The 15,462-nt window shown below is 41.9% G+C and overlaps 1 protein-coding gene across 9 annotated transcripts in view; it reads left to right on the top strand.

The window, feature by feature from the left end:
* Nucleotides 1-15,462, top strand: part of RHOBTB1 (Rho-related BTB domain containing 1) — a 140,127-nt gene that overhangs the window by 50,620 nt on the left and 74,045 nt on the right. For 3 of the 9 annotated variants that reach the window (XM_010857426.1, XM_010857421.1, XM_010857428.1), the window contains exon 1: nucleotides 14,934-15,059. The exons of 4 other annotated variants lie outside the window; for them this stretch is intronic. The gene's annotated coding sequence lies outside the window, so the exon portion shown is untranslated. Of the gene's footprint in view, nucleotides 1-14,929; nucleotides 15,060-15,462 lie in introns of those variants that run through there. 2 more of the 9 variants (XM_010857433.1, XM_010857431.1) reach the window with 2 other exon arrangements.

Genomic DNA, 15,462 nt, shown 5'->3' on the forward strand with positions numbered 1-15,462 from the left:
AAGGCCAGCCTCTTCCAGGAGGGACCTCCCCCCGACAGAGACGTGTGGTTCATTGGGGACCACCATATGAATGTGCTACCACCATGAAGATGTTACCACATTAATTTTAAAAATGAAGTCACTTTTATTATAAATTCCTACTCTTTCCTGTTGGTTGATCTTGAGTTTTTTGTTGTTGTTGTTTTTTAATTTAGAAGTTTGTATCTACACAACCTTTTAATCCAGTTATGCTTCAGTTCAGTTCAGTTGCTCAGTTGTGTCCAACGCTTTGCGACCCCATGAATCGCAGCACGCCAGGCCTCCCTGTCCATCACCAACTCCCGGAGTTCACTCAAAATCATGTCCATAGAGTCGGTGATGCCATCCAGCCATCTCATCCTCTGTCGTTCCCTTCTCCTCCTGCCCTCAATCCCTCCGAGCATCAGGGTCTTTCCTGATGAGTCAACTCTTCGCATGAGATGGCCAAAGTATTGGAGTTTCAACCTCAGCATCAGTCCTTCCAATGAACACCCAGGACTGGTCTCCTTTAGGATGGACTAGTTGGATCTCCTTGTAGTCCAAGGGACTCTCAAGAGTCTTCTCCAGCACCACAGTTCAAAAGCATCAATTCTTCGGTGCTCAGCTTTCTTCACAGTCCAACTCTCACAACCATAGCCTTGACTAGATGGACCTTTGTTGGCAAAGTAATGTCTCTTCAACCTAGATAGAATATGCTATCTAGGTTGGTCATAACTTTCCTTCCAAGGAGTAAGCGTCTTTTAATTTCATGGCTGCAGTCACCATCTGCAGTGATTTTCGAGCCCCCAAAAATAAAGTCTGCCACTGTTTCCCCATCTATTTCCCATGAAGTGATGGGACTAGATGCCATGATCTTGGTTTTCTGAATGTTGAGCTTTAAGCCAGCTTTTTCACTCTCCTCTTTCACTTTCATCAAGAGGCTTTTCAGTTCCTCTTCACTTTCTGCCATAAGGGTGGTGTCATCTGCATATCTGAGGTTATTGATATTTCTCCCAGAAATCTTGATTCCAGTTTGTGCTTCTTCCAGCCCAGCATTTCTCATGATGTACTCTGCATATAAGTTAAATAGGCAGGGTGACAATATACAGCCTTGACATACTTCTTTTCCTATTTGGAGCCAGTCAGTTATGCTTACTCATCAAATAAAAAGAAAAAAATTTAGCTCCTCTGACCTATGCAATATCAAGTTCCTAAACTCTTTAAAACTAAAACCTGTTGGGTTTCTTTTGCAAGAGACTAGCTCAGAAACTTTGATTTCTGAAGGAAATCAGAGTTTAACAATTGTATACTGGACAAATCTTCAGAAAATTTACAGTCATATCAGTGTTCTAACACATGGTGCTTAAAACTCAAATGTTTGCGGCTTCAACTTGATGCTTATAAAAATGGTATCAAGTCAAGTTCCCTGTGATTTCTTCATTTAGACGTGCTTGACTTTTCCGCCTCCCTAAATTCGGCATTAGCCTTCTTGTGCTTTTAACCACATGTTCTGAGGACCCAATTACTGACTTTATAATCTGATTAATGGTGGGGTCTGTGTCTGCCCTGGCAGAGAAAATACACTCACAAGTGATGTCTGCTCACAGGAAGTCCTTCCGCTTTGCAGCAGTATTATATAGTGGTTATGAATTTGGATTTGAATTTAGACTTAGAATTTTAATCCTTGAACTCCCCGTTCTAAGGATATGATCTTACACAAATTATTTAACTCTCTATTCCTCGGCTTTCCCATTTGTACCATGGAGAGGACAACAGTACCTCACAGGGCTACCATGAAGATGACATGATAAAGCCCGAAAAAGCACGGAACAGAGCGTGTCAGGCATGGAGTGAACATTCAGCACATGTTGTAATTGTTGTTGTCATTATTACCAGTGGGAAAGTTGTTAAGAATACTCTTTGAGGTTTCCAGAAATAGATTACAAAGTGTGTGATTATTCTAAAACCTTGGGTTCCCTCCCCACACCACGCTACATGTTCTGTAGACCTGCTTTTTTAGTATTCTCACTATTAATTAGCCTTTGATTCAGGTTAGTTTTTAGGATGGGAGAAAGAGGGAATGTAAGTTGACTCCTAAGGCTTAGTGGTGCTTATACCACTGCACCTAATTCTTTGGGAACACTTGTAGTCACTCCGAAGAGGATTATCAGCCTATTAACAGATGAGGTCCAACTGAAAATTTGTAGACTCCCACGACAGTTATTTCAGTGTGTTAACTGATCAAAATTAATGGCTAAAAATGGCTACGAATTTAATAACATGTTTAAACAAAAAGTTTAACTCGTCAACTATGATAGTACATATTAATTTTCAAAACAGTCACATTCCTTTGCAAACAACCAACAGGCTCAGTGTATACATGGGTTTCTGTTTTCTTTGCAATCAAACACTGGACCCTTTTGAGTATCTGTCACTAACAAGTTATAGATAACAAATTTAGATGGAGAGAATGCTTACTAACACTAGGTCAGCTGCCACCAAGCTACATTAACTAATTACAGTGTTTTATAATCAGCATTGCTGGTATATACCAAACTGGCATTTTAAATGAATGCATTTGTGCTGTGTAATGATAGTTGGCAATTATCTGTGGTTTGGAGTAACCCAGGACAGTTACTCCTTGAATAATTGACCACAATGACCCACATGTCTACCCAATCAGGAAGAAGCCTCCGTGCTGTTTGGAATGACTGACCCATGCAGTACACTGTTGTGGTTTTATTAACTGTGATGTTCACAAGTGTGTTCAAGAACATTGTGGTTGTTGATAGTATTCTAGGACCACAAAGAAGAGATCCTGGTTAAATAAGCACAGGCAGCTCAACAGAGAGTATTTCCCTCTGAGGAAGGCACAGCTAACTTTCACCTATAAACGCCCTGGGAAGTCTTGCAATAAGAAAAATAACTTCCCTTAGGAAGAAGATAAAATATAAAGTAGTTCTCCAACTTACTTTAACATTTATAAAGGAAGGACTATTTCCCTTTTTAACAGAGTTTCGTTCAGGGTTGGTCCAACAGAATAAACTCTGGAAAATGCTACTTGACTAATTCATTTTTATCTCCTTCTGATTATTTGTAAATTCACAACTGGATAATTCCAAAAATGCTTGTCAGTTTTCCTTCAATTTAGTTTTGCTCCCCTCTCCTCACCCTTTCTGATCCACTAAATTGCCAGATTTAGCAAATGAAAATACAGGATACCCAGCTACATGTGAATTTCAGACAATAAATACTTTTAAAATATGCCCTAAATTGCATGGGACAGGTGAATGTAACTGAGTGTCCTATATTTTATCTAGCAACCCTGACCCCCAAGCCAAATGAGAGCCATCAGTAACTAATGAAACTGTCAGCTTAATTTAGTAATAAGTAAATGGAAAGAATTCATTCAATGTTTGTTGAATATTTTTTTTTAATCTTTCAAAATAAGAGAAGTGTAAACTGCTTTTCAAGGTCACTAGGTCTTCCGTCTTTTTGTAATAATTTCAACATGCAAAGTGTATTCACTCTGGACTGCCATGAACTTTGGTACTCCAGGCTGAGGCTTTCAATTCAGAGATAAGGAAACTGGGCCCTGGGAGAAGTGACTTGACTTGCCCAAGGAAATTCTCCCATAGAGTTGTTAACAGCCAGTCTTGAGACCTCAATTCCTAACTCTCAACCCAGGGGTCTGAATTCCCAACCAAGTTGTCTTCTCTGTTGAACACTCTAGTTGATAAGACCAGGAAATACCAATTCCAAAAATAAAGAAAGGCGATGAACAGGTTAATAAGTGTTGTAAATAACAGAGTTAGCTAAGTTTATAATTTTTAACTGATAAAGTCAAAATAAAACTGAATACATCAAAATACATTTAAAGCTTAAATTATATTGAACATAAATTTTTACCATTCAGAAGGCACTCGAGTATCTCTCAATATCTCAGCCCTCCATTTTTTGTATAATATGCAAGAGTCCAAATATAAAGAAAATTTTCAGGCATCTTTCAGGTGCCTGTGTGTTTCTATTTGTAAACTATCGTTCAGGGTATATATGCTTTTTTCCCATCCATTTGCCACCTAAAATGTATTACTAGGGAGAAACATCAAACCTAGCAAAAATCAAACAATACAAACCTCTTGTTAATAACAGCAACAGTTGTGATGAATTCATTTCCACAGAAAGCAGAAGAACTATTTCCATGCCCAGATGGTATATCATCTTTACTGTTAAAAAGAAGTATTACTTGGACTGAGGTAGTAAAACATGCTGCACCATGCCCAACCCATAGTGGTTGCTACCTAAATATTAACTAGAATCATTACAGATTAAAAAGTCAGGTGGTCATCCCTAGACAATGTCATACTGAGTGAGCTAAGTCAGACAGAAAAGGAGAAATATCATATGACATCCCTTCTATGTGGAATCTAAAAAGAAATGATACAAATAAACGTATAAAACAGAAAGAGACTCACAGACTTAGAAAATGAACTTAACGGTTGCTGGGGGAAGGGATAGTTAGGGACTTTGGGAAGGTCATGTACACACTGCTATATTTACAATGGATAACAAACGAAGACCTACTATATTAGCACATGGAACTCTGCTCAATGTTATGTGCCAGCCTGAATGGGAAGGGGGTTTGGAGAGAATGGATACATATACATGTATGGCTGAGTCCCTTGGCTGTTTACCTGAAAATGGCACAATATTGTTAATTGGCTATGCCCCAATACAAAATGCTTTGGTGTTAAAAAAAAAAGCGGGGGGGGGGGGAAGCCATGTGGTCATGGATTCAACTAGAATTTAGCCTACTAAGGGAAGTCAGAAAAAAAAAAAGACAAATATCATACGGTATCACTTATATGTGGAACCTAAAATATGACACAAATGAATCTATTAAACAGAAATAGAACCAGGGACACACAGAACAGACTAAGGGTTGCCAAGGGGGAGAGAGGTAGGAGAGCGATGGAATAGGAGGCTGGGGTTAGCAGATGCAAACTATTACATATAGAATGGATAACAACAAGGTCCTACTGAGTAGCACAGGGAACGATATTCAATATCATGTGATAAACCATAATGGAAGAGTATGAAAAAGAATGTAAATGTATATACATGTATAATTGCCTTACTTTGCTGTACAGCATTAATTGACATCATAATTCAACTATATTCCATTAAAAAATAAATTTAAGGAAATGATTATCAATATCTCAGAAAACAAGCCAGGTGGTTATCACAGTACTTATGACTATTATTCATCCACACTAGTACCTTACATATTATACTTTACTCTTTACAAAACAGTTGTATGGTCTCAAAGTGCCCTTTTGTGAATGATCAATGTAATGTGGGCAGTGGTTACTGTGGAATAAATAAAGCCATAAAGGATAATTTTCCCTTAAAACTGAGGTTTAGTCTTAAGTCACATACATGCTTTGTAGATAGGACTAACTAGAAGAAACTATAACTAAGGAACCTTGTGAAAGTTTTATCATTCACCTTTGTTATAAACCATTTACTATGGGCTTTCTCACCCACAGCGCTATTCAAGGACTGTGGGAACAGAGACACTGCACTTTCACCCAAAACTCCAGGCTCCTTTAAAGTTGATCTGGTGAAAGGAAGTGAGATTTTTGTCTCTGACCCTAGGAGTTATCAGCTCATGTTTACAAGCTAAGGGACTGCTCTCCTTCAATGTTGATCCTGAACATCTTTAACTGCTTATATCACTCACATGTGGTGCAGTTAACTACTTGTTCATAAAGGCGAGTTTACCAAGTAGTAAATCATAGGTCCCGTTAAATATTATGATGAATATACATATTGACCGAGCTAAGGAGAGACTGCAGTTGTGTGCATGGAGACACGTTCTTGACTTCAAAGGAAGAGTCAGGTCCTCGGTGCTTTTAGATAAGGAACCATTATGAAAGTAGAGTACTGACAAAAAGAAAAAGCCTCACAATTCACCTCTATTTCTAGGGATTGACTGGTAGGTCTCCTTCCAGGTCATTGGTGTTTCTAAAACAAACAAATAAAAAAACTGTATTCCTTTTAAAGTAGAGTATATCCATAATTTACATGGAGAAGGAAATAGCAACCCACTCCAGCATTCTTGCCTGGAGAATCCCATGGACAAGAGGAGCCTGGCAGGCTACAGTCCATGGGGTGGCAAGAGTTGGACACGACTCAGCAACTAAACCACCACCACCACCCATAATTTAAGTGTTCAGTTCAGTTGTTCAGTCGTGTCTGACTCTTTGAGACCCATGAATTGCAGCACTCCAGGCCTCCCTGTCCATCACCAACTCCCGGAGGTCACTCAGACTCACATCCATTGAGTCAGTGATGCCATCCAGCCATCTCATCCTCTGTCATCCCCTTCTCGTCCTGCCCCCAATCCCTCCCAGCATCAGGGTCTTTACCAGTGAGTCAACTCTTTGCATGAGGTGGCCAAAATACTGAAGTTTCAGCTTCAGCATCAGTCCTTCCAATGAACACCCAGGATTGATCTCCTTTAGGATGGCCTGGTTGGATCTCCGTGCAGTCTAAGGGACTCTCAAGAGTCTTTTCCAACACCACAGTTCAAAAGCATCAATTCTTCAGCACTCAGCTTTCTTCACAGTCCAACTCTCACATCTATATATGACTACTGGAAAAACCATAGCCTTGACTAAACGGACCTTTGTTGGCAAAATAATATCTCTGCTTTTAAATATACTATCTAGGTTGGTCATAACTTTCCTTCCAAGGAGTAAGCGTCTTTTAATTTCATGGCTGCAGTCACCATCTGCAGTGATTTTGGAGCCCAGAAAAATAAAGTCTGACACTGTTTCCACTGTTTCCCCATCTATTTCCCATGAAGTGATGGGACCAGATGCCATGATCTTAGTTTTCTGAATGTTGAGCTTTAAGCCAACTTTTTCACTCTCCACTTTCACTTTCATCAAGAGGCTTTTGAGTTCCTCTTCACTTTCTGCCATAAGGGTGGTGTCATCTGCATATCTGAGGTTATTGATATTTCTCCCGGCAATCTTGATTCCAGCTTGTGTACTTATACACTAAATTTCAAAGTATTTACTTTCATGTGGTCAGAAGGTCAGGATTAGCATTCTGGGTTAGAATTCAGGTTCCTCATCTGCTAACAGAGAGCAAGTCACCTTCTAATAAACTTCACTTGTTTCCCTCATAGCTTATTTGGTAAAGAATCTGCCTGCAATGCAGGAGCCCCTGGTTTGATCCCTGGTTTGGGAAGATCCCCTGGAGAAGGGAAAGGCTACCCACTCCAGTATTCTGGCCTGGAGAATTCCATGGACTGTATAGTCCTTGGGGTCACAAAGAGTTGGAAAGACTGAGCGACTTTCACTTTCACTTTTCCCACCTCTCATATTTGAGATAATAATTCTCATGGTGTCATGAAGATTAAATGACATGTATATTAGAGGTGCTCAGTAAGCAGAAAAATGTGACAGGAGCATAGGCAGAATCGTTTTCTGAAATCGGTTTTGTGTGTGCGTGTGTAGTCCATGTATTTTTCTAGTTTCTGTATGTAGTTTAGCAGACTTCTATAGGTAGGATGGGGTGCGGAGGAAATGCAGCAATTACAAGTCACTGGCAAAGCAAAAAAACTCAAATCTCAAAAACTTTCTGCCTTATGGAGAGAAGTCGGTGGAGGCTATTCTGTATAATACTTACAGTCAGCCTTGGGGGCTGAATTATGGGAATGATACAGTTCCTATATGACTGATCTTTGTACTCCCAAATGCAAGGATGCCCTGTGCTGCATAGGATTTTTAAATGGCTTCAGGATGAGTCATTTTACACTTACCAGTGTGTAGAGAGTTTCACATTTTACAAGACATTTTCCACAGACGTTATTTCATTTAGTCTCAACAACTCTTTAGAAAGTTATTATTCTCATCTTCATTTTACACATGGAAATTTGAAATGCAATAGGGACTAACACAGAATTATAGGACCAGTTAGTGGGATGGGAAAAATACAATTCCATGTCCTACTCTTTCCCTGCTCTACGCTCCCCTTAATGTGTTTTGGTTTGAGGTTTTTGTTTTTCTTTTTTTTTTAACTCATGTCATGAAGAGAAACAGTTTTGTATTTTTGGCATGACACAGTTGGTCAGGCAAGATAGCCTTAAAAATGCCACAACATATAAATCTTGTCATTTACTTGTAATCAGGTAAAATTGAAGCCTGATACTAATACCTTTTGTAATATGAGGAACATAGCTTCTGTTAAACAAATGTCCATTTCACATGCATATTTTTCCCCAATACAGATTTCCATTTTTTTTAATCAAAAATAATGTGCATTAGACTGTTTTTCTTCTTTCTAGAGATGTGATATACATGTTTCACAATTAGCAGCTCTGTACTAAACAAAGCCAGACAGAGGCCCATAAAAGCTGTCTGCTACCTCCTCTCACAGATGCTGAGCTAGACCGGTGAACAGTCATCTTGGTAAGAGAGACTGTGACAAGAAGATAAATGTAGCAACAATTGCGGAGCTCACAAAAATCACGTTTTCTACAAACCTGACCCACCAACAAAACCTAATGAAGGAATCCCCAGAGAAAGGATTTTATGCAAACCTGCACAAATACATTTAACATGCTCTAGGCAAAGAATACTTCTTTGTCTATTTCCAACGCAGGGCCTATATCCACTGTTGCCCAGTCACAAAAGGAACTCTAGTGCAAAAAAATTTCCACCTTCAGAGAACTGACAACTAAAAGCACACTGTATTTAAGGCTTCTATCTTTAAATGGGTAACAAAGGAAATGCCAAGACGGGATCCACTAGAAACCGCATCAAGGTCAACAGTGATAACCAGACTACAAACTCAAGACTGGGAGTTAATTTACACTTGTAGCTTTCAGGTAAAGAACATTTCCTTTAGTTGATTCCCACAGCCAAGACTAACTTGGATTTCTCTAGAAAATAGGAACTTTAAAGACTGTAAGAGCAGGTATGATTCACAGCTGACATCAATTCCCAATTAGTCAAAACTTCATACAGCTGGCCTCCTGAGGCTAAAGGGTCTTCTCGTTACCCAACTGAAAGTGATTCGGGCAAAGCCTGCCTGTGGTACTGGGGAAACGGGTTCCTGATGCAAGGTTATTCCATGTGGATATCAAAGCCAAGAGAAATGAGGAGGGGGCCCCGGATGGAATGCTGAACAGCGTCAGGTCCCAGAGCAGTCTGACATCTGGGAGAAACACCTACTCCGGCGGAAGTACTAGAGATCCAGAATACAAGTTTCAGGAGAAACAAAGGGTCTTCGGAGGGTCAGGTCGTTTACTTCCCCACTAATAAAGAGCCCCAAACAGGGTCTGTCTTTCCTTTCTGCCACCATTCGCTGGAGAGGCACACAGCCTCCTGCCTGCTCCGTCAAGACTGACCCCACTGCCTGGAGGTGGGAGCCATAGCCGTGGTCGTTCCGGAAAGCCAGCGTGCAAGACAATTTGGATAAAGTCATCCCTAAGCCAATGCTTAAGTCCAGTGCCCACGGGCCTTACTTAGTTCTCTAGTCCAGATGCATTTTTTCAAAAGCCAGCATACCCCCTTTACTACATCTCCAGCCACCTGATCTGTAAAGTACCGCAAAGTTGTTGGCTGTTCCCCTGTTAACTCTGGGAATATGCTCGGGCAACTGTTTTTCATTATCTTTCTACCAAACACTTTTCTACCAAACTCCTTAAAATAGGTGCATGTCTTCAAACACTGGTAGTGCTTGTCCATGAAATTTGCTGCCTAACACCTGGAACTTGCCATCCAGGATGACATCCTTTAAACAGCCAAGTACAACACCCCATTCTGCATCCAAGAAGGCGATGAATGGTCCGCACAAACCAAGCCCCGCTCAAGCTTCTTGCAGTCCTAGCTGCATCCCTGGCTCAGATCGCCGGAAGTGGCCTCTGCGCCTGCACGGAGGCGGGGCCTGAACTAGTTCGGCAGTGGCCACGTGACAGCCAGGTTCTGCGGGTCGGTTACCGACAGATGAGGAGTAGGTTTATTAAATAATAGAGAAAGACCCTCTCTAAAGGAGTTTTATGTAAGTACTTCAGAATACTTAATGTAAATACCTGAGAAGATTCTCTAAAACGAATGGCAGTAGAAATGTTGGATGCTAGTGGCTGGATTGAAAATGGTGTTACCTTGAAGGAGTATTTATTTTGCAGTTTGAAAGTTCTGTGATCCCAGAATATACTTTTTGGGGAAAAAAAAAACCTCTCAGAATTCAGTAGTTTAAAAAATCCAATTATAAAGTAGGCCAAAGAGATGAACAGATATTTCCGCAAAAAAGATATAATGGCACATGAGAGGAGGTTCAGTATCATTCAGTTCAGTCGCTCAGTCCTATCCTACTGTTTGCGACCCCATGGACTGCAGCACACCAGGCCTCCCTGTCCATCACCAACTCCCGGAGCTTGCTCAAAGTCATGTCCATCGAGTCCGTGATGCCATCCAACCATCTCATCCTCTATCGTCCCCTCTCCTCCTGCCTTCAGTCTTTCCCAGCTTCAGGGTCTTTTTCAATGAGTCAGTTCTTCAGTATCATTAGTCATTAGGGAAATCCAGATTAAAACCACCATAATTTGTCCGGAAAAAGCTATTGAACAAATGAAATTTTTTTAAGAGTAATAATACCAAATACTGATGAGAACATGGAGGAAGTAGATTTCTTATACATTACTGCTGCTGCTAAGTCGCTTCAGTTGTGTCCGACTCTGTGCAACCCCACAGACGGCAGCCCACTAGGCTCCTTTGTCCCTGGGATTCTCCAGGCAAGAACACTGGAGTGGGTTGCCATTTCCTTCTCCAATGCATAAAAGTGAAAAGTGAAAGGGAAGTTGCTCAGTCGTTCCGACTCCTAGTGACCCCATGGACTGCAGCCTACCAGGCCCCTCCATCCATGGGATTTTCCAGGCAAGAGTACTGGAGTGGGGTGCCATTGCCTTCTCCCTCATATATTACCAGTGGGAACATAAAATGGTACAGGCACTCTGGAACACAGTTTGACAGTTTTTTAGCATATGACCCAGCAATGGCATTCTTGGGCATTCATCCCAAAGAAATAAAAACTTAAGTTCACACAAATACCTACAAAACCATGTTTATAGAAGCATTACTCTTACGGGCAAAACTGAAGCTACTCAAAAAGTCCTTCAACAGGAAAACAGATAACAAATTCTGGTATATCTAGCCAACAGAAATTTACTCAGCATTAAAATGAAGTACTGATATATGCTACACCCCGGATGAATCTCAAGAGCATTCTGCCTAGTAAAAAATAATTCAATCTCAAAACATTATCTACTGTATGCTTTCATTAATACAAGCCTCAAAATGACAAAATTCTAGACATGGATAACAGATTAGTGGTTGGTGAAAGGATGCAAATACCAAGACTTAGCATGATGCTGTTCTATGATATGAAACATCTCTGTATCTTGACTGTGAGAATTTTTTTAATGCTGTGACTTTGGCAGATAATTACCATAAAAGGTAGTCAAAAGTTTTTATACCACTTTTGTGCAGTACAAACCTGAATGTTTAAAGACATAGTGTTCGTTTAATTATACTTAAGTACCAATTTTTACTGGAAAAGGTCAGTTTTCATTCCAATCCCAAAGAAAGGCAATGACAAAGAATGCTCAAACTACTGCACAATTGCACTCATCTCATAGGCTAGTAAAGTAATGCTCCAAATTCTCCAAGCCAGGCTGTAGCAGTACGTGAACCATGAACGTCCAGATGTTCAAGCTGGTTCTAGAAAAGGCAGAGGAACCAGAGATCAAATTGCCAACATGCGCTGGATTATCGAAAAAGCAAGAGTTCCAGAAAAACATCTATTTCTGCTTTATTGACCAAAGCCTTTGATTGTGTGGATCACCACCAACTGTGGAAAAGTCTGTGGAAAAGAGATGGGAATACCAGACCACCTAACCTGCCTATTGGGAAATCTGTATGCAGGTCAGGAAGCAACAGTTAGAACTGGACATGGAACAACAGACTAGTTCCAGATAGGGAAAGGAGTAGGTCAAGGCTATATATTGTCACCCTGCTGATTTAACTTATATGCGGAGTACATCATGAGAAATGCTGGGCTGGGTGAAGCACAGGCTGGAATCAAGAGGGTGGGAGAAATATCAATAACCTCAGATATGCAGATGACACCACCCTTATGGCAGAAAGTGAAGAGGAACTAAAAAGCCTCTTGATGAAAGTGAAAGAGGAGAGTGAAAAAGCTGGCTTAAAGCTCAACATTCAGAAAATGAAGATCATATCATCTGGTCCCATCACTTCATGGCAAATAGATGGGGAAACAATGGAAACAATAAGAGACTTTATTTTGCGGGGGGCTCCAAAAGCACTGCAGATGGTGACTGCAGCCGTGAAATTTAAAGACGCTTACTCTTTGGAAGAAAAGTTATGACCAACCTAGACAGCATATTCGGAGAAGGCAATGGCACCCCACTCCAGTACTCTTGCCTGGAAAATCCCATGGACAGAAGAGCCTGGTAGGCTGCAGTCCATGGGGTCGCTAAGAGTCGGACACGACTGAGTGACTTCACTTTCACTTTTTAGTTTCATGCCTTGGAGAAGGAGATGGCAACCACTCCAGTATTCTTGCCTATAGAATCCCAGGGACAGAGGAGCCTGATGGGCTGCCGTCTATGGGGTCGCACCGAGTCGGACACGACTGAAGTGACTTAGCAGCAGCAGCAGCAGCAGACAGCATATTAAAAAGCAGAGACATTACTTTGCCAGCAAATGTCAATCTAGTCAAGGCTATGGTTTTTCCAGTAGTCATGTGAGAGTTGGATAAAGAAAGCTGAGTGCCGAAGAATTGATGCTTTTGACCTGTGGTGTTGGAGTAGACTCTTGAGAGTCCCTTGGACAGCAAGGAGATCCAACCAGTCTATCCTAAAGGAGATCAGTCCTGAATATTCATTGGAAGGACTGATGTTGAAGCTGAAACTCCAATATTTTGGCCACCTGATGCAAATAACTGACTCATTTGAAAAGACCCTGATGCATGGGATCACAAAGAGTTGCATACAACTGAGTGACTGAACTGACTGACTGACCTGCTGCTTAAAGATGGCGTTTAACTTTTTAATTCATAACTGAGGAAATGAAAGAAATTAAGAAAAAGCAGGATGTCAAAAGGCCAGTTAGTGATATAATAATGCCTTAGCATAATCTGACCGAGGTGCAAATGCAACTGTCAAAATTTCAGAAAACTACTTCTATGTGCCTCAGTTTCATCATCTTTAAAATGGTTATGTTAATAAGGGTATCTACCTCATCAACTAGTGTGAGGCTTAATTGAAAAAATGTGTTTGAAACCTCCTGGCCTAGCCCATTGCCTGCCAGATGTAAAGGCCATAATACATGTTGATTGCTATTTCTTTTGAGTTTCTATACTATTTCTCATCTCCCATTGCAGTCTGATGAGAAATGGCTTGCACTAAAGAGGAGCGATTGCTAGGAGTGAGCAGGGTTAATTAAATTTTCCCAAGAAATATGTTACTGAAAAAAAAAGGTATATTGATTCAACCTTTCAAAATAGAGTCACTTTTATATAGACTAAGCAAAGTCTGTTTTGTGCCAAGTAAATGATCACCCCCTCATGTGTCTGTCTTGAGGTTCTTAGAGTAGACCCCCATAATCTGACTTTTCATTGTCCTCTCTTCTGGGTATTAAAGATTAGAGACTAATAATTCTATTTTCAAAGACACTTCAGTGAGGATGGCTTAAAAAAGAAGGTTGCCCTTAATACCTTTCCTTGTAAAAACATTGAATGTCACTATATTCTGGGGTCTCTGGGGAATTCAGAGAGCACCAGGCAAGACTTGGTCTCCAAAGGGAATATAAACAAATGGGGAAGAGTAGGAACATCCAGTGTAGTAAAACTCATCTGGGGAGCCTATGGTTTCTTGGAGGAAACTGAGGTAGGAGAAGTGTGTTTGCATTTATCATCTTTTTGATGTTGTTTCTTGAGGGACAACACAGAGACAGTCTTTGCAGTAGAATATGGGTCCTTCTTTCCCAGCTCTGCAAATCCATTACCTGAGAACTCCCTGAGGACTAAGGACACATTGTTGCCATCTTTGTATCCCCAGCCCTTAGGACACAGTTAGCCTCCTCAATAAAGGTTTATCAAATGAATGAGGGTTTCCCAGGTGACAACAGTGGTAAAGAATCCGCCTGCCAATGCAGGAGACACAGGAAACATAGGAAATGCAAGAGATTCAGGTTCGATCCCTGGGTCAGGAAATTCCCCTGGAGTAGGAAATGGCAACCCACTCCAGTATTCTTGCCTGAAAAATTCCAAGGACAGAGGAGCCTGGCTGGCTACAGTCCATGGGGTAGCAAAGAGTCTGACACGACTGAGCACATCACAGCACAAATGAATAAACCCTTTAACCTTAGCTGAACACATCAATACCTTTGCCCCTAATTGCGAGGATGGGAATGAGATGGTGTAAAACATACTAATTTTAATAGCTGGCTGAAAAGAAAGTGCCTTGGGGGCCAGCACCGGGTTGGTTGCGTTCATTGTCACCTTCTTAGAGCTTCACAGATTACCTGACATTCTGTAGGAAACAGACATCTTTTATGTGCATGCATGAAAACTGCCTCTGGTCCGTCCTCAGAGCTCACAGCCTGGAAGAGTAAGGAGGAGTTCAGCAGGGTATCCAAGAATTCTGACAACCCACAAGCGGTCAGAAGTCAATTTCACTTCCTCACCCAGCCATTTATAAAAGGTTGTAAATCTCCTCCTTACTCGGGTCGGGGGCAGCCGGTGCGTCCTTACGCCCCTTGCAGGGACCCCACGAGCCAAGTCACAGAGGAAGGTAACCCAGAGTCTAGCCGGGCAGCACGTGCAACGCCCAGGGGAGGAGGAGGCTGGGCTAACGCAGCTCTTAGTCAGCAGCTGGGCTCCGTTTTGAAACAAAAGCCAATGTCCTCCCTTGGAGTCCGCGGCCGGTCAGCTCCTGGGGGGAAGAGAGCCATGCTGCCCAGCCGGTTAGTGGCCCAACTTACTTTTCCAAAGCCTGGGACAAAGGGCCAGCAGTTGTATGCGAATGGGTGGGGTGCTGGGGACAGAGGACGTGGGGAGGGCGGGGGCGAGGGAGGCTACAGCTCGCCCTGCCCCTCCCTTCCCGGCCACTAGCCTGCAGGGCTGGGGTCTCCCAGGCTCGGCACACGTTAGCCCCCGGCAGGCAGCCTCCGAGCCCGCCCCCACCCCACCCCCACCCCACCCCCAGGGTCTGCGTAAAAACTAAGGCACCTTTGCAACCCGCACCCTAGCGCACAGACACACCAGGCCCGGGTTTCATGAATGAAATCCAATCGTGCGGATATAAATAGCCGCGAAGGCTGCTAACGTCACAGAGCAAGCGGCGGTCGCCACCGCGGCGGAGCTGGG

The sequence above is a fragment of the Bison bison genome, unplaced genomic scaffold, assembly GCF_000754665.1.
Source record: "Bison bison bison isolate TAMUID 2011002044 unplaced genomic scaffold, Bison_UMD1.0 scf7180017864380, whole genome shotgun sequence".
Taxonomy (NCBI): Eukaryota; Metazoa; Chordata; class Mammalia; order Artiodactyla; family Bovidae; genus Bison; species Bison bison.